The following is a 19,534-nucleotide window of genomic DNA, read 5'->3' as shown; positions in this document are numbered from 1 at the left end:
TAACCTGGGAGATACTGTCCATGGTTAGATCCACCCCTCGGTCTCGTGCCCACTTATAGGTGGCATCTCTGCCCTGATGGCCTGAGGCATCATGGGCCCATCGAGCTAGGAACAGCTCCCCTTTATGTTGCCAATCCAAGTCTATCTGGGACACCTCTATTTTTGCAGCCTGCTCTACCTGCTTGTTGTTGCGATGTTCTTCATTAGCCCGGCTCTTGGGGACGTGAGCATCTACATGACGGACTTTCACGGATAGCTTCTCTACCCGAGTGGCAATGCCTTTCCACTCCTCAGCAGCCCAGATTGGTTTTCCACTGTGCTGCCAGTTGCCTTCTTCCACTTTTCCAGCCAACCCCACAGAGCATTGGCTACCATCCATGAATCAGTGTAGAGGTAGAGCTTTGGCCACTTCTCTCTTGCAGCAATGTCAGGAGCTAATTGGACAGCTTTGAGTTCGGCAAATTGGCTCGATCCACCTTCTCCTTCAGTAGCCTGTGCAACTTGTCATGTGGGGCTCCATACAGCAGCTTTCCATTTCCAGCCAGCACCTACAATTCGGCAGGAACCATCAGTGAAAAGGGCGTATTGTCTTTCACTATCTGGTAGCTCGTTATATGGCGGGGCTTCTTTGGCACGCGTCACCTGCTCCTCTTCTTCTTCAGATGATAACCCAAAAGTCTCACCTTCTGGCCAGTTCGTAATTATTTCCAAGATCCCAGGGCAACTTGGGTTTCCAATTCGGGCGCGCTGTGTGATGAGGGAAATCCATTTGCTCCAAGTAGCGTCGGTGGCGTGATGCATGGAAGGAACCTTTCCTTTGAACATCCACCCCAGCACCGGTAGTCGGGGTGCCAGGAGGAGCTGTGCCTCTGTGCCGATTACTTCTGCGGCAGCTTGGACTCCTTCATAAGCTGCCAAGATCTCTTTCTCTGTGGGAGTGTAGTTGGCTTCAGACCCTCTGTAGCTTCGGCTCCAGAATCCCAGTGGTCGGCCTCGAGTCTCACCAGGCACCTTCTGTCAGAGACAGACCATTGCTCCTGGCTGCAGAGTAGAGCACGTTCTTCACCTCTGGTCCTGTCCTGACTGGGCCAAGGGCTACTGCATGAGCAATTTCCTGCTTGATCTGGGTGAAGGCTTGCTGCTGTTCAGGGCCCCAGTGGAAATCGTTCTTCTTTCGGGTAACCAGGTAAAGAGGGTTCACAATCTGGCTGTACTCGGGAATGTGCATTCTTCAAAAACCTATGGCACCTAGGAAAGCTTGTGTTTCCTTCTTGCTGGTTGGTGGAGACATTGCTGTGATCTTATTGATGACCTCGGTGGGAATCTGATGCTGTCCATCTTGCCATTTCACTCCTAGGAACTGGATCCCTTGGGCAGGTCCCTTGACTTTGCTCTTCTTGATGGCAAAACCAGCTTCCAGGAGAATTTGGACGATTCTCTCTCCTTTCTCAAATACCTTCGATGCCATGTTCCCCCACATGATGATGTCATCAATGCACTGCAGATGTTCTGGGGCCTCACCCTCTTCCAGTGCAGCCTGGATCAGTCCATGGCAGATGGTGGGACTGTGCTTCCAGCCCTGGGGCAGTCAGTTCCTGGTGTACTGCACGCTCCTCCAGGTGAAGGCAAACTGAGGCCTGCACTCTGCTGCCAGAGGAATGGAGAAAAAAGCATTGGCAATGTCAGTAGTGGCGTAACACTTCACTGCTTTGGACTCCAGCTCGTACTGGAGCTCCAACATGTCCGGCACAGCAGCGCTCCGTGGTGGAGTCACTTCATTCAAAGCACGACAGTCCACAGTCAATCTCCATTCCCCGTCAGACTTGCGCACGGGCCAGATGGGGCTGTTGAAGGGTGAGTGGGTCTTGCTGACCACCCCTTGGCTCTCCAGATCACGGATCATCTTGTGGATGGGGATCACAGCATCTCAATTCGTCCGATACTGCCGGCGGTGCACTGTTGAGGTGGCAATTGGCACTCGTTGCTCTTCCACTTTCAGGAGCCCAACTGCAGAAGGATTTGCTGATAGTCCAGGCAGGGTGTTCAATTGCCTAATGCCCTCTGCCTCCACAGCAGCAATCCCAAATGTCCACCTGAGTCCTTTCGGGTCTTTGTAATAGCCATTCCAGAGGAAGTCTATGCCCAGAATACACGGGGCCTCTGGGCCAGTCACAATCGGATGCTTTTGCCACTCCTTCCCAGTCAGGCTTAACGCGGCGTTTGGTGCTCAAAGCACGAGCTGTGGCGTGCCCCAGGTCAGAGACAGTCCAGCTGCGTTACTTCTGTGCGTCACAGAATCAACTTCAGGATCAGGAAAAGAGCTGCTTGCTGGGCTAGCTAGCCGGCTTCTCAGCAGAGGGAACATGGCAGGAGCCGATGGGATCGGCTCACGTTAGCTTGGAGACAAAGGAAGAGAGAGGCTGTTCAGGTTTGACTTCTAACAGGTTTATTGTTAGCAGTTTCGCTACCCAAACGAGCTCGGAAGGCTGGAATCCCATGTGTTGGTATGTGATGGGATTGGTGGGATCGGCTACTGAGGCTTTTCCCTCAGTTTTATAGGGAATTTGAAAACCCTGGTGAAAGGGGAAACAACCAATGAGTTACAAGCCAGGGGGAGGACACAATGTCACAAGAACCACTGGGGGGGAAACCGAGAGGCGGGAGTTATAACAGAACCAATGAACGACTGAGTAACCGAGAATTTTCCCGAACCAAGGGAGGCGGCTTGGACCCGGGCACCGCCCAGGGGGTGCAGCTTAGGCTTCTGAGCCGCCCATCGACCTCTGAGTCGGCCTCTTTGGGGAACTCGATCCAGGGGAGGGGCTGGGATTGATTGGCATCTCGCTGCCCCAGCCCTGCAGTGGGCTGGGTCACACCAACATCTCCCCCTTCTTTATTACTTTGAAATGAGGGGGAAGGCTTGAGGGATTTCAAAACCAAACACTTAACAATGGGAATGGCTAATAAAACTAACAACTCCATCAAGAAACCCCATACAATGTCCTTGATAATGGAAGGAATCCTCCTGCTGGAGCTCCCGGCACAGAGGAGGAGCTGCAGCAGCAGGTGGGACAGCAGCAGGTAGGATGTCATCACGCTGTCAAGGGAGGTAACTTTAGGAACAGTGTAACACAAATAAAATTAATACAAATACAATCAACTTAAATACCAATGGCTTCCTTCAACTCCCCCTCTTTCAAAACAAAATGAGGGGTCATTTTGGGAAGGGAGACACATTTTAAGGAGACTGGGAGGTGGAGGATTTGTTTTTCAGGCCTGGAGGACGAGTCTTTTTTCCAGGTGGCTTGGTTTTTCTTCTTTTCCAGGCTGTGGCAGCTTCTTTCCTTTGTTTGGCATCCACAGGTGGTCTTAAAAAGGGTTTGATCCACTTCCCAGGGATCCATCTTGGACCCTCTGGGGTGGAAACACACCCGTAGCCTCTACCCCGGGTGACTAGAGGGTACAGGCCACGTATTTGTAAAGTGTCAGGGTCTTTTATTAGGACCTCAGGTCTCTCAGTCAGCTTATGTTTGGCAGAGTTTGTGAAATATCTCATTATGGGAGGATCAGGTTCCTCATAGGAACAGTTTAAAAAGTTCAAAGTGAACAACACTTTGGACAGTCTTGTGATGGGGGCAGAGATCTCATAGCCACCTTTTTGTTGTTCTAGCAGTCTTTTTAGTGTCTGATGTTCCCTCTCTACGATGGCTTGGCCTGTGGGCGAGTGAGGGATGCCAGTGATGTGATCCACACCCCACTCACTCATTGTAGATACAAAAGTGCTGCTAGCAAGGATTTTCTTGCTATTTTGTAAGTCTGTGAGAGACTTTTCTCTCTCACAGAAGAGGTAGCAGGGTATGTAAACAATCAAGCCACCTGCAACCTTGAAAAGCTTTGTTTATAGTATAGTAGAAAAATATGGAAATGGATGTTTTAGGATTTTAGCCAATCACCCCAAGGGGTGGCTGGTCCTTTGTCCAATTAGACTATGAAGAAAAAAGTCTATAAAAGAGTTTGTAAAATAATTAAATAAATCAATTTTGCTGCACAATTCCTGCCTGCTGGATCTTCTCTCCTCCTCCTCCTCCCTATGGCTGAGGGACACGGTGATACACCCTAGGGCCTAGGCCTGCGGTAATATTTGGTGCATGCAAACGTGATCTGCACGCTGAGACGTGTCCTGCACGCTGGAAGCCAAGCCGAATTTCCTTAGAGGTATGCTTTTTTTTTCTTTCTTTTTCTAAAATCTCGTGTTTATTCTCTCTTTGCCCCCTCCAGCCCTTGTCCCCCTCCCGGAGGTTTGTGGGGCGCTGCTGTCCCTCAGCCCTTCCTGCCCCGGCACCCGCGGCCGCTCCGGTGCCCTCAGGCCCCGGCTCGAAGCGAAACCACAAAACCCTCTGGAAAGAAAGCCGGTCTGGGGGAAAACCCTGCAGGGGAATTGAATGCCACGGACAGCGATTGCTGAGAGTTGGAGATTCCAAACGCTCCAAGGGGCCGGAGGGAACCGTGCTGCGGCCTCGGGGCCTCCCTGGGGCACCGCGGGGACCCCTGAGCAGAGCGACTCTTCCTGCCCCCCAAAATCCACAGGTTTGGGTTGATGCCATGAAGATTTCTGCCTTTTCTTTTATACCCCTGTTATACCTTTTTACAACTTCTGTACTCCTAGTGCTTTTTGCCTACTTTCTTGGACTTGTTTGTCAAGCTAAGAGACAAAACATTTTGGAAGCTTCGTAGCTAGGGATCAGTGTGCCCCAGAGCCCAAGGTCCTCTCGAGAACACATTCTGTAAATCAAGATAGAACCTTCCAGGGGAAGGTTCCTTGGGGAGGGGGGCTCACTTAAACCTCTCATTGGGGAATCTTTGATAGATATGCTAATTAGTAAAACCTATAGTGTTATGCCCAATGTCGGGGGAGAGAGGCACACAGAGATAGACTTGGTGGGGTGCATCTTGATGCATATGACCTGGATGTGTACACCTAAGGATCCTTAAAATAAATACCAAGGTAAAATCCCTTTTCCCCTTCTAACCGTGTGTGACTCTTGATTTTAAGACAGGAAAAGGCATCAGGGTCAGCTGAGGAAAAGAGCTGGCAAAAGGGGCTGGAAAGGGGCTGGAGCCCGAGGGGACCCCTCAGCCATGGCCTGGAGCAGCCGCAGGAAAATGCCCCGGAAACCAAGGAAATCGATGGAAGTAATGAGGAATTTTGGAACTCTTCCCGCTGCTGTTTCCAGAACGTCCCGGCCAGGTCCTGCCGGGAGGAGCCAGGGGCGGGGAGGGGCCTCAGGGCTTAATTGGGGACAAAAGTTGAATTGGGGCAAGGAAACTTTAATGGTGGGGAGAAAATATGAACGGAGGGGATTTGAATGGGAGGGGATGGTTTGAATTGGGCAGAGAAAATGAAGTGGGGGAGGAGCCCCCCAGCCCTCGGCTGTGCCTCGAAGGTGCTGCCAGCGGTTCCCCTGCTCCCACCCCCCGGGCTAGGGGTGCGGAGCTGCTGCTGCTCCCCGGGAATGCCACAGGATAAAAACTCCACTCAAGCTTTTATGTTCCCAGTCATTCCCAGTAATATCCCAGTTGCTCCCAACATGGTCCCAGTTGTTCCCAGTCATGCCCTGTATGGTTCCTTTCACTCTCAATCCCTCCCAGTAGGAGTAAGGTACAGCCCCAGTCACTTCCAGTCAGTCCCTCTATGATGCCTTTTGCCCCCTTCATGGTCCCAGTTGCTCCAAGCATGATCCCAGTATGAGTCCAGTCACCCCCAGTATGATCCCCAGTAACTTCCCAGTATGAGTCAGGTTTGATCCCTGTCACCCCCAGTATGATTCCCAGTAACTTCCCAGTATGAGTCAGGTTTGATCCCTGTCACCCCCAGTATGATCCCAGTCACTCCCAGATACTCCCAGAACTATGCCTGTCACTCCTATATGACCCTGTCACTCCCAGTATGATCCCAGTATGACCCCAGCATGGGCCAGCTGCTCCCAGGATGATCCCAGTTGCCCCTGCATCTTTCCAATTGCGCCCTTTCACCACCACTGTGGTTCCAGTCACTCCCAGAATGATTCCAGTCAGTCTCAGTATGATCCAAACCACTCCCAGTATATCCCAGCAGCACCCATTGACCCTCAGCATGTTCCCAGTAGCCCTCAGTGTGGTCCCAATATATCCCAGTATAATTGCTGGTGTCCCAAATCTGCTCCTGTGCAGTCCCGGTCCTGGTCTCAGTGTATCCTGGTGTCCCATTCTGTCCCAGTTCATCCCAGCCTGTCCCATTCCATTCCAGTCCCTTCCCGGCAGCCGCCGCCTTTTCCTGAATTCGTCTTCCCCCCCCAAAAGCTGCCCCCGGTACCCCCCAGCCCAGTGTCATCCCCTTTGCTCTGCCCACAGAGCTCCTGAGCCGCCGGCGGCCGCAGCCCCTCCCCGTGGCCTCGGGCCCGGCCAGGACCCCCCGCTCCGTCCCTGTGCTGATTTTGGGGGGTCGTGTGTTCCCCACAGCCCCGCGTCACTCTGCCCCCGCCAGGCTGTTCCCAGTGTTCCCAACAAAGCTTCCTTGTTTGGGCTGGTCCCGTTTATTGGGGGGCACTGAGGATGGACTCTGGGGAAACTGAGGGGGAGCCAGGATTGGCGGGGGCAGAACCGAGCCTGGGATGGATCGGGAATGGGGACCCCCCTGTGTCCCCACCGTGTCACTCCGCTCTGGGGGGCCCTTGGGAAGCACTTGAACGCCAACACAGCACCCAGAGAACCGCAAAACGTGCCGGGACGCCCCTAAATCCCACGGCCTCCAACGACCCCCAAATCCCACAGAAAAAGTCCCCCCAAAAGAGCCCCGAAGAAAGGCGCCAATCAGAGACAGCGCATGACAACCTTCAGCCAATCAGAGCGCGCGGCGCTGGTGACTCACCAGTTGCCAGGCAGACCCGCAGCGCTCAGCGCTCCCCACCCGGACCCCACCTGCGCCCCCCCCTCGCCCCCAGCGCCCCCCGCCAGGGGAATTTGAGGAGGGGGCGCGTGGGGGGCGCCCAGGCCGGGCCCAGAGCCCAGCGCTGCCCCAGCCCGACCTGTCCCGGCTCCATCCCGGCTCCTCCCGCGGGATGCGACCGCGCTGGGAAAACGGGGGCCAAGGGTGGGCGCTGGGCCCGGGGGGAGCAGGAGAAGGGGTGGGGGAGGAGGAGGAGGGGTGAGGAAAGAGCGGGAGAAGGGCCTGGAGAGAAGAGGAGAAGGAGGCGGGATTAGGAAGGAAGAGGAGCGGGAGGAAGAGGAAAGAGGCAGAGGAGGAGCAGGAAGAGGAAAAGCAGCAGGGGAAGCGCGGGGTCGGAGCCCGCTCTGTCCGCCGCGGCCCCGGGAGCATCCCGCAGGTGAGCGGGGAGGGGGAGCTCGCCCCAAATGTCTTGGGGGTCCCCGAGCGGCGTTTTCTCTTGGGGAGTGTTTGGAGCTCGCAGCTCACAGAATGGAGCCCCAAATCTCTTTGTGGGTCCCTGAGAGGGTTTCATTTTTGGGCGGGGGAGGGGGGCGATGTTTGGATCCTGCAGGACCCCAAAGCTGAGCCGCAAATGCCCCTTCGGGGGATATTTTGGGGGCTCCGTCCCGGTGCGGGGGTGGGAGGAGGACATCGTTCTTAGGGCCCCCCTAGGAGAGCTGTGGAGGAGAATGCCGGGAGCCCCGGGGTGGGGTGAGGGGAGAGGGGCGATCCCGGAGCTGGGGGAGCCCCGGCAGCCTGGAGAGGGGGTGAGCCTGGATAAGGATGGACCCCTGGGATCGCTGTAAGCCTGGAGCAGAGATTCAGGGGAGAAGGAACGCCTGGGACCACCAAAACCACCGGATCATCCCTGAGTGGGACCCCAGAGAGGGAGAACCCCAGGAGCCACAGGACCACGATGAGCCCAGGGAATGGAGACCCTCAGAACCCCAAGTGGAGAGATCAAGAGAGGGGGAAGTGCTGGGAGGGTTTTTTGGCCTGAATTGTGGTGGTTTGGGGTTTTTATAGACACAAAAGCCCCGGAAAATTCCATAGACGGACCTGGGCAGGAGGAACCCCCAGCCCAAGGTGCTCAACTATTGGAGAATGGAATTATTGGGATCAATAAAGGAGCTGTGCAAGCTATTGAGCTGGAGGTTTTTGGGCCTGTGGGAAAGTCTCTGTAAAGCTGAACAGTTTCAGCCTGAGAAATTTCAGGGAGTAACGTACTTGCAGGTGTGATATCTAGGAGTATAAGGGAGGCAAGGGCAAAATTCTTTTGACCATAACAAGACTGTGGAAAACTGCCAATGTAGTCCGATTGTGTAGAAATAGAAATATGTCCTGATAAGCGTTAAGCCACTTAGGAGCTAACAAGCTGGTATACTATATGAGTGCCTTTAGACTGCTAATAAATGGCAGTGTATTTTTCAACCATATTGGCTGGTGCCAGTTTTTCTCCCCCCGCCGGGGATCCGAGCTCCCCGTCCCGCCGCGGCTTCCGACATCTGGCGCCCGAACACGGCACACCGAACTTGGAACACCGAACTCGGAACTTGGAACGCGGAGCACGGGACTCGAACACGGAACTCGGAATTTGGACTGGGACTGGTATTTTATTCCCGTTGCCCTGGCAGGAGCCTAATGCGGTGCCGGGGCAGCGCCGGCGGGTGTGGAGGGTCGGCCGACCTCCAGCCTGGACCACCCTAACATCGGTGGTTCGCCGTTTGGCTGCTAAAGGCTTGCCTGGACGCTGCAGTACCCTGATAATTGAGGCGCGCAGAGACGCGGGTGGTATCAGGGTAGTCCGCGTTTTTTTACGGTTTTTGGTACGCAGTTCGCGGGTGGTTCGCGATTCGCGCTGGTTCGCGGTTTGACCGCGGTTTTTGTTTTCATGCTGGGTCGCGGGTTCGTGCTGGTCGCGGGTACGGTTCGCGCTGGACGCGGGTTCGCGGGTTATCCGCGGGTAATAGTTTCGCGCAGAGACGCGGGGTTTTCGCTTTGGATGCGGTTTGTGTTTCGCGCTCAGTCGTGGGTTTGTGGACGCAGTCATGGAAACTCAGGCAGCCTTTAATGTATTTTTACGCTTTTTAGAAAAGCAGGGAATTAAGGAGATAAACCTTTATAAGGAACTAGTTAATCCAAGATCGTTTAAAATGAAAGCTACAGAAACAAGAGCTCCCAAATTCACCTGGAGAGCAGTAATTAGTACTTTCTCAGAAGTAAAAACAGGAAAGACAGTTGCCGCGGTTGCCATAGAGACTGTAGAGAGCGGCAGCACGGGCTGTAGCAGCTCCGCGAAAGTATCAGACGTGGGACTTACAGAGCAGCAGCCAGAGACCGCGGCGGAGTTCGGGGTAGCGCGGTCCTTCGGGCTGGCCACGAGAAAAGCCATTAAAAATACAGCAGCGCGCATTAGCTCATTGCGAGAGTTACTAAACCCGGCAGAGCCGGATGTTAACTCTCCGACGGCCAGAAGAGTAATGGCCACGAGAGAGGAAGCACAGACACCAGACCCAGGGGGCGGGGCGCGGGTGGGCCAGAGAGACACCGGCAGCCCCGGTGCCCGGCCGAAAGCAGCAGCCCGGCCAAAAGCGGCGGAGGGTGACCCCCCCGCACCGGACTGCGGGACAGCCGGCAGCAGCGCGGCTTTTACAGTTTCGTCGCCTGCAATGCCAAAGCCGGCCGGGGCGACCCGAAAACAGCCCCAAATGAAAGAGAAGTACCAACAAGTAATGCAAAAACTCATCAAAACGCTTGCTAACTTATCTATACTAAGCATTTTGCAGGTGTTCTTTACAGCAGATGTCCTGTGTTCAAAAGCATCACATCAGTATCCTACAGTTGTTAACCCCTTCACAGTTCCTGCTCTGGGAACGAACGTGGACTGCAACACTGCAGAATGTCCTGCAACAACAGGGACAAGTCATCGCTACATCACTGACCAGAGAGGTGCCCAGCAAAGTGGTGCCATGCTACAGGACCCCAAAACGAGACAGCACAGTCAGCATCAGCTCCTGAGGAACGTGATGCCACTACCATAACAGCTGGGACTCTGAGACCTGTCCCGAGGAGCCTTGAGAGAGGCTGAGACGTGGCTGAGTGAAGGAGCTGAGGACTTGCCAGATCCACCACTCTCCATAGCAGGAGAAATAATGAGACTCTGGGGCGAAAATAACAGCTGCCCTGGCTGGTGACTGGTGGTGGGTGTTGGGGAACTCTTCTCAAAGAAAAAACTAAGAGAAATAATTGCATAAAATTTTGGGTATATTGCAAAAAGTTTTTGAGTATAACACCAAACTCAGAAGTAAAGTGAAAAATTGTTTTTTTTGAATGTCTTGAAATAAGAGTAATTTTAAGTTCTGTTAAGTTTACGTGACATTAAGGTTAATTTCTGTTACGGTTAAGTTCCTTAAGTTTAAAGTTCTGTAGAATTTAGGTGATAAGGTTAAGTTGCATAATGTTTAGGTAGTGTTAAGGTTAATTTGTGTTAAGTTTAAGCAAAGTTAAGTTTAAGTTAATTTTAAGTTCTGCTAAGTTGTGTGAGTTTAAGTGATGTCAAAGCTGCGCAGCCATTAGGTTTAATATAGCCTTGCACGTGCTTAATAAGTTAAGTGTGTATTATTAATGTTAGACATGTAATAATATAAAGTTAAGTAGCTATTGCTCTTCTGCTATTAGCCCACAGCCACGGCTGGGAAAGGTTTAAAGGTTTATGCTGTTTAACTCTTTCTAATCATTTTTTCTCCTTTCACTAATAGATAAGTGAGTTACATCCATTAACTACATAATTATAGAAGAAGACAGTCTCAACTTAGAGGGATAGTTAAAGTTATTAAGTTTAAAATTATAGCTAGTTTTATTTGTGTAGCATTTGATTACTGTAGAACTGGCAGTGTGTTCACCTTGCCTCCCGATGCTTGCAGTAGATAATATACAAAGTCACTACATCTGTGACCCCTCCAGTATTGCTTGCACAAAAGAAAAACGGGGAATTTGCTGGAGAATGGAATTATTGGGATCAATAAAGGAGCTGTGCAAGCTATTGAGCTGGAGGTTTTTGGGCCTGTGTGTGAGACACTTTCTGTGGGAAAGTCTCTGTGTGAAACCAAACAGTTTCAGCCTGAGAAATTTCAGGGAGTAACGTACTTGCAGGTGTGATATCTAGGAGTATAAGGGAGGCAAGGGCAAAATTCTTTTGACCATAACAAGACTGTGGAAAACTGCCAATGTAGTCCGATTGTGTAGAAATAGAAATATGTCCTGATAAGCGTTAAGCCACTTAGGAGCTAACAAGCTGGTATACTATATGAGTGCCTTTAGACTGCTAATAAATGGCAGTGTATTTTTCAACCATATTGGCTGGTGCCAGTTTTTCTCCCCCCGCCGGGGATCCGAGCTCCCCGTCCCACCGCGGCTTCCGACACTCAACCCTTGTTTTTTCCTCAATCCAGGATTTGTCATTCCCAAGGTGTGGCCAGATGGAGGAGAAGGAAAAGCCCCAGAGCTGCCACAGGAGGAGGGGCTGCAAACGCAGCCCAGAGAGATCCAAGGAGGAAAGAAGCCCCCTGTGCCAGGAAGGCGGGGGAGCTCAGAGCTGGGGGGAGAAGCCTCAGTGTGGGGAGAAGCCCCACAAGTGCTTGAAATGTGGGAAGGGCTTCAGCTACAAATCCCAGCTGAGGATACACCAGAGGATCCACACTGGGGAGAGGCCCTATGGTTGTGGGGAATGTGGGAAGAGCTTCAGCTGGAGCTCCAGCCTGTGAGGACACCAGCACACCCACATCGGGGAGAGGCCCTACGAGTGTTCTGAGTGTGGGAGAGGTTTCAGACCAGCTCCGATCTCCTCGTACATCAGCGCATTCACACAGAGGAGAGGCCCTTCCGCTGCTGCAACTGTGGGAAGGGCTTCAATCAAAACTTCCAACTCCTCAGGCACTGGCGTATCCACACCAGGGAGAGGCCCTACGAGTTTCCTGAGTGTAGGAAGGGCTTCAGCTGCAACTTCAACATGATCCGGCACCAGAGGATCCACACTGGGGAACGGTGCTACAAGTGTGAGGAGTGTGGGAAGAGGTTTCCGACCAGCTCCGATCTCCTCGTACATCAGCGCATTCACATGGATGAGAGGCCCTTCCACTGCCCCAAGTGCAGGAAGGGCTTCAAATACAACTCCACCCTCATCAGGCACCGGCGCATCCACACCGGGGAGAGGCCCTACGAGTGTCCCCAGTGTGGGAAGAGCTTCTCACACAGCTCTCACTTGACCCAACACCAACGGAGGCACCGCTAAGGGAAGCCCTGCGAGTGCCCCGAGTGCGGGAAGAGCTTCGTGCGCTGCTCCAGCTCCATCCCCCGTGGGAGGATCGGCGTTGGATGATCCCCAGTGACCCCCGTGGGGCAGAGCCCTGGTGACCCCCGTTCCGGGTGATCCCCGCTGGGTGGGGGGAAGGTGTTGGAGAGATTTCTTTGCCTTCTCCTTGTGCTGCTGGGATTTGGCTGGTAATAAATTCCCTCCCTGTGCCCAGGCTGGGTCTGTTGTGCCCGTGCCGGTGCTCGGGGCGGGATCTCTCCTGGTCCTTCTCTCAGCTCCTGGGCTTCTTTGTATTTCCTCTCCCTGTGCAGTAGCAGAGGGCACAGTTGCTGCCAAGCAAAGAACGCCCTCATCTGGGGCCTCATTTTTGGGCACACCTGGACATCTCCATCCCCATTTTGGGGTGCATCTGAGCACCTGGATATCTGGGACCCCATTTTTTGGGCTATATTGGCTTTGCTCCATCTGGTTTTGGTAGCAGGGGGACTACAGGTTGGATTCTGGGAGAAGGTTCTGGAAGCTTCCTCTGTGTCCAGTGGTGCCAATCCATGGTGGCTCCAAAGATGGAGGTGCCAGATGCAGAGAACCTCAGGGATACAGAGATCCCCCCGCAGCCCCTGGAGGAGCCTCCGCTGGAGCAGGGGATGCCTGAGGAGAGGCTGTGACCCCGTGGGAGACCCGTGGACAGAGGGGCCCCGCTGGAGCAGCCTCTCCTTGCAGGACTGACCCCGGGGCAGAGTGACCCCCAGGACTGCAGCAGTGTGAGGGGACTGCTGCCCGTGGGACGGACTCAGGGTGGAGAAGTTCCTGGAGAACTGTCTGGTGGGAGGGAGCCCAGAGTGCAGCAGGGGAACGACTCCTGTCCCTGAGCAGCGGGAGAAGGCACCGGGGATGAACTGAGCATGGCCCCAATTCCCTGTGTCCTGCACTGCCGGGGTGGGCGGTGGAGCTGGAAGGAGGGAGGGGTGGGAGGAAGAAGTTCAGAAGGGTCTTCTTTTAATTCTCCTTATCCTGCTCTGAGTTTGATAGCAATAAATTCAATTCATATCTCCAGTTTCAAGCCTGTTCTACCTGTGACAGCGTTTGATAAGGGAGATCTGTTGGTCCTCATCTCAGCTCATGAGCCCTTTGTTAAATTTTATGTCCCCTGTCCAGCTGTGGAGGGCAGGGAGAGAGCGGCTGTGGTGGGTGCCTGATACTGGGCCAGAGTCCCCCCACTCCAATGGGACACGTTCCTGTGTGGCCCTGGGCTATGGGGCCACGGCTGCTCTTGCTTTTGTCTTCCTTATGATTTTATCTTTTGCATGAAATGCTTGTGAAGTGCCCCCGCTGTCCCTTGTGTCCCCTGGGCACCGACAGCCCCGGCCCTTGCCCTGCTCCCCCTCCCACGTTCCATCCCGGCTGGCGGAGCCTTGGAGCTGCCGTGGGGCTGCCCCGGGGGCTGCGGCCCGAGCCGGGGCCCCTTCCCAGTGCTCCCAGTCTGCCCATCCCGCCTGGAGCAGCCAGCGAGGGCTTCAGCTGGGGCGGCAGAGAGGCGCTGCTGGGGGGTCCCACCTCCACTTGGCTTGGGTTGTTCTTCCCAAGCTGGGCATAAACGACTTTGGGAGTTTTGTGCCACAAATCTCTCCCCTCGTGCACTCAGCCAAAGGGGTTTGGGGCGGTTTTCCCTTTTTCGGGGAAATCAAAGCCATGCACTGATGCTCCGAATTAGGGGCGCGAGTAGCGAGGCTGCAGGGCTTGCCAAGGAGCCGGAGGCAGCCAACACGCAGGGCTGGGCAAGTCGGGCCGGGAGCAGCGGAGAGCTTTGTTTCCCTTCTCAGCTGAATGGCGGCTCGGGCCGGGCCCGTTCCAGGGCTGTTCCTCAGCTGCGGCTTTCCCCTCACGCAGCCCGGGGGGCGCTGGGAGCGCGGGGCGAGGCTGGGCCGTGTGCAGAGCCCGCCCCTCGCTGCGATTGGGCGGTGCTGCCGTCAGTCGTGGTTCTGGCGCGCTGATTGGTCGGAGCGGGGAGCAGCCCGGGCCCGGAGCCGCCGGCAGGGCGGCCGTGGCGCAGCAGAGGCGCCATTGGCGGAGCGTCTGTGCGGGCCCGGGAGCGGCGGCGGCGGCCGGAGCCCGGTGAGGCGGCGGCGGAGCTCGGAGGCGGCCCCAGCGCAGGTGGGAGCCGCGCTCGGTTCTGGCGGGGCTCGGCGCTGGCTGCGGGCGGAGGGGGCGGCAGGGGGCTGGGGCGGGTTCGTTGTGCCGTGTGGGCGCCGTGTTCGCCCTGGCGTGAGGGCGCTGCGGGAGCGGCTGCCCGCGCTCTCCTTGCCGCTGCTGCCTCGGCAGGAGCCGGTGCCGGAGCAGCGCTGGCTCGTCCCGGCTGCTGTGGGTAGGACAGAGGTGGCTGCCCCGTCGGCGGGAGTGTGCGGGAAAGTTCCCGTGGCCAGAGGTTTGTGTGCCCAGAGGAGCCGGAGGAGTCCTGTAAAAGGAACTTTATTCCTGGAGCAAGGGAGAGGCCACGGGGCATTTCCCGTGGGGTCTGTCCAAGTGTTGGAGGACGCAGCCTCCTTTTTATGCCGATGTTCCCGGGCCGCATCTCCGTGTCCCTTTCCCCAGTGGCTGAGGTCCTTGGAAGGTACAGACTTCCCGATCTGCCTGCTGCATGTGCCCCTTAATGTGCACCCCCACTTTGTAGAACATCCGATATTCATGGCTCTGTTAAGGCTTTGTTCTTCTTCGTGAAGTTCAGGAATTTCGCAGGACCTTGGCTGAGCAGCAGTTCGTGTCAATTTGTAACATTTTCTGAAATTTATGGTTTCTGTCCTTAGTTCCTTATCTCCAAGTCCCTGGCCCTATCTCCAAAGGGATTCACACCATCTGTTTCTAAAGAGACGTTCATTTTTTTCCTTTTAATCCCCCCCTTCTTATTATTTCAGTACTTCTCTTTACAAACTTTAAAAATGCCTTAATCTGTTCTTCCTGGGCCTTCTTTGGTTTTGGGATTATTCTCAGTGACCTCATTCTGTGTCCTTTTGCAGCGCTTTCTGGGTCAGGAGGCCTGGCTGCCACCTGCATGCCCTTGATCCCCTGCTGAATGAGCTGCACTGAGCAAGGTGTGGTGCATGGTAAAAAGATGAGAGTTGCTGCAGCACCTGAGAGGAGAAACAGCATTCGTTTAACCCATGGTCTGCCAGGAAACCACGAAAATGTGTCCCATTCCCCATCCTTTCCACGTTTGGAGCGGTACATGAGCTGCTTTCTTCTTTCCTTTGTTCTCTGTTTCACCACTTTTCCTTGGCCATCTCTTTGCCAAGAGCAGTTTGAGTCATTTAATTTTCCACAACCTCCTGGTCCTTCTGCTGAGAGAGAATCTGATGCCATCCCAGGGTGAAATGTGGCGTTGCTCATGGGAGTGGATTGGTGGGTGAGAAGGTCAGGAGCTGGAGCTGTGGGCTTGGTTATGATTTGGAGGACAGCTTGTAATCTAATGATGCATTGAAATGATCAGTGGGTTCTCTGGCACCTGGTATGAATTTGTTTGGGTTCCCAGGGGCTGCTCCATGGTGTTGTAGGATTTGTTCTGGTGGCCGTTCATCTTTTCCCCTTTTTTGGGTGCTCCCAAAAATGCCAGGGATGCATCAATTGACTGCTTTTCTCTGATGAAATCATCACATGCTTGGATTCCCAAGTGATTTCGCTGAACTTGTGGCAGCAAAAGCAGCCCAGTGGTCAAACCCACCCTGTATAACCCAGACAGTGCCAGCAGATGTTGGAGTGGGGAGAGGGATGATTCCCCCCCCGCTTTTGTGAGTGAAGTTCTCCCAACATTCTCCGTTTGCTGTTTTCCTTTGCAGCTTCAGGGATTTCTGTTGCAGAGTCCGAGATGCTCAGTGTGGGCTCTGCCTTTAGCGATGCAAATTCCGTCTGTGCAGGGAGGCAGAGCTTGGGGTGAGGGGCAGAGGGAATCAGCCCAAATCCTCTGGCACGCAAGGAGAGCCTGGGACATTGTGCACACTTCCCGCAGCAGAGTTAATTTGCATTTCTAAAGCTTCTCTGCTGGCTGCTTGGAAGGAAGCTTCTCTTCCCCAAGTGGCCCCCCAAAAGTGGCTTTTTTTCTCCCTTTTGTTTTTAATATTTTTTAGCTGTTTATGAGGAAAAAGGTCAGTTTTAAAGGTCTTCCAGTTTTGCAAAATGCAACCTACCATTGAACATCCAAAAACCCATTGCAAAATTCTGCCATCACTAACAGACACGCACACACATACACAAAAATGCCCCAAAGCCATAAAGATTTTTGGTTCTTCTCCTCGGACTAAAAAATGACTCTCACACCTTTGGCCCAAACCCAACTGACAATATCAAAGTAGGATTATTAAGAAAAAACATTCTAATATTGTAATCTTGTCACAGAAACTGCAGGAAGAACAAAAACTCTCCAACAACCTTTTTACTATTAGAGAATCAAGGCATTACTTTATTCTGGCCAGGATGTGCAACAGAAATCATTTCATGCACACATAGCCTGGGTGTGCAGAGAAAATCATTCCATGGCACACGAGTTTTACTCAATTTTTCCTCAACTTTATACAGTCTAAACCCATAGAAATCCGTAGGTTTAATGTTCATTGGTTCCAAGATGGGCAGTTCTTAGTATTTGGTTTCCTGTTGGCCCCGGATTGCTTGGCCTCTGATGTTCATTAGGTCCACACTCCTTGATTTCCTTCTCAGCCTTTTCCAGAGCAGGGGTCTCCAGCTGTGCCGGGGGCAGTGTCTGGGGTAGCTGTTCCTTGATGTTTTGTTGATGGGCGTTATCTTTTGGGTATCTTTTGGGCTATTCCCAGTCTGTTGAGATGTTAAGCTCATCTCCCTTGAGTGGTGTAACTTCCCTTAAAGTCCCCAGGCAGGGTCTGTGCCAGCCGAGCTTCCTGTGGAAGAGATTTCACAAGAGACAGGATTCTGGCCACAGACTGCTTGAAACAGACATCCCTTATCTCCATCCCCCAGTAGGTCAGGAATTCCCAGGGTGAGGAATTGCAAACATCAGTTCCAGGGGAGATAATTGAATATCTGGCCTGGGTCTGGCTCTTCTTCTTGCCAAAGCCAATGGCAGCAGCCGCACCCGTGGCATCTTGGTTTCTCTCAGCAGTTTCAGAAGGTGTTTCTTTATTTCCCCATTCATTCTTTCTACCCGAGCCAGAGTCTGGGGGTGCCAGGGGGTCTGGAGGTCCCACTGTGTTCCTGACGCAGCCAGAACGGCCTGAAGGATCTTTCCTGTAAAATGAGTTCCCCTGTCTGAGTCTAATGTCTGGGAGGGCCAGGGCAGGAGGCTCAGTTAATCTGCTTTTGAAGCCTTGAAAATTGTGCTTTCCTTCTGGTGTCCATGATGGGGTTTCTTGCCTGGCAGGAGAGGAGAGTTGTAGGGAGAGATGCCTGGCTCCAGAAGCGCTGCCTTTAGCAGGGACTCAGTAAGAGGCTTTAACCCCTTCCTTGCCTCCCTTGGAATAGGGTATTGCTTTTAGACACCACTTGTCCTGGATGCTTCAGAGGAATTTGGAGAGGCTCCATATCTGATTTTCCCTATTTCCCTGGGGCTGCCCACACTTCTGGGTTCACTTCAGCAGAGGCCTTCGCAGACATTTGACACCAAGGTCCAGCAGCATTAGCCTCTGAATCTCCTTTTACAATGTTAATTTGTATTCCTGATTTAGCCAACAAATGCCTTCCCAGTAAATTACAATCACAATTAGGAACAAACAGAAATTGATGCCTTTCAAACCCATCCCCCACATCTACTGATAGTGGTTGAATAAAACACACCTGCTCATCTTTCCCACTTATTGCCTGAATAATGAAAGAACTTCTTGACAATTTCCCCCCTTAGGTGTCAGATTCGGAGTGGATCGAGAGGCCCCTGTGTCTCTCAGGAGTGGCCTCGTCTCGATCCAGATGCGCCCTGAATGTTCTCAAGGGCTCTGGTGCGGTGGGTCCCTGGTCTGCTGGGAGCTCTGCCAGCCCTGACAATCCATGTCCATGTGGGGTGGACTTGCTGGTGCTGAGGGTGCTGCTGTCTGTGCTTGCAGTGTCCTTCTGGCCTGCAGATGGACCCCTGATTCCTTGCCAGGGGCTGTTTGGGTGGGCTCTGCCGTGCCGAGGAGGGCAATGCCTGTGCCAGGTGCTTGTGGCCGCCGCCGTCCCCTGGGTGCTGGGGCCCCCTTGGGCCCTGCGGTTCATCCCTGGGGGGCTGTAGAAACTCTGCCATGGCCTTTGCCTTCACCTTGGCCTTTTGCTCATCCCTTCTTGCATTGCCCTGCTGAGCCTTTCTGGCCAAGTGCTGCAGGGGCTTCTTGTGCCTCTCCTGCAGCCCCCTCAGTGCCCGTGGGTGCTCATCCTCTGACAGCTGCTGAGCTTTCTGCAAAATCATTCGTTTCTCCAGTGACCCAAACAAGATCGATAAAAGTAAATCCTGATCCTTCCACATCCCGCAGCCTCCTGGGGGCCGGGGGCCACTGCCGGCCCTGCCCGGGGGGTGTTGGGGTCAGGCAGTGCCTGGCTCTGAGCCCCGGCTGCCCCACAGCCCCGGCCCAGCCCCACAGCTCCCCACAGGCCCCCAGCCCGTGCTGCCCTGTCCTGCTGCTCCCCACCACAGAGAAACACCCTGAGATCCAAACTTCATTGTTTCCCTGTCCTGGAGACTAGGAATATGGAAGATCTGGATCAGCTGGCAAATTTTGAGGATAAGATGGTGCTGAAAAACATCCCAGTCCTCACTTTTTTCTCTTCTTCCTCTTTTCCATCTTCCTTTTCCTGTCTTACTACATAGATTCCTCCTGCTGCTGTTTGCCTTAACCGTATTCCTGCACACTCCCTTCAACCAATCCCTTCCCAGCACACCAACACCATCCGTCCCCTGTTGCTGAGACCTCTTCTCGACTTCCCTTTTTACCCCTGCTGGGTGTCCATGTCCTTAATTAGCTCTGGGAGAATGTGCAAACTGCCTCAACATTGTCCCCCTTTGTATAGGAAACGATGTCCATGGTTCTGTTCAGGCTTTGTTGTTGTTCTGGAAGTTGAGGAATTGAGCAGGAGCTTGGCTGAGCAGCAGTGTGTGTCAGTCAGTGCCATTTTGTGGAGCTGCTGGTTTGTGCTGTCACTTGCTTGTGTGCAAGTGCGTGTGGCTGTGTCCGAGCAGATTCAGAGCATGTGTTTGTAAGGAGGCGTTGGTGTTGTTGGTTCGCTGGGGGTGCCCGGTTTTCGGGACATCCCCCCTGGAGCAGGGTGTCCCCCCT

At 53.8% G+C, this 19,534-nt stretch overlaps 2 pseudogenes; one reads left to right on the top strand and one right to left on the bottom strand.

The window, feature by feature from the left end:
* Positions 1 to 19,534, bottom strand: part of LOC138101926 (zinc finger protein 208-like) — a 198,121-nt pseudogene that overhangs the window by 78,564 nt on the left and 100,023 nt on the right.
* Positions 1 to 19,534, top strand: part of LOC138101910 (zinc finger protein 271-like) — a 46,343-nt pseudogene that overhangs the window by 9,513 nt on the left and 17,296 nt on the right.

This window comes from Aphelocoma coerulescens, unplaced genomic scaffold, assembly GCF_041296385.1.
Source record: "Aphelocoma coerulescens isolate FSJ_1873_10779 unplaced genomic scaffold, UR_Acoe_1.0 HiC_scaffold_56, whole genome shotgun sequence".
NCBI classification, from domain to species: domain Eukaryota; kingdom Metazoa; phylum Chordata; class Aves; order Passeriformes; family Corvidae; genus Aphelocoma; species Aphelocoma coerulescens.
The sequence above is the reverse complement of the archived record's forward strand: the minus strand, read 5'-3'. Positions and strand labels throughout refer to the sequence as shown.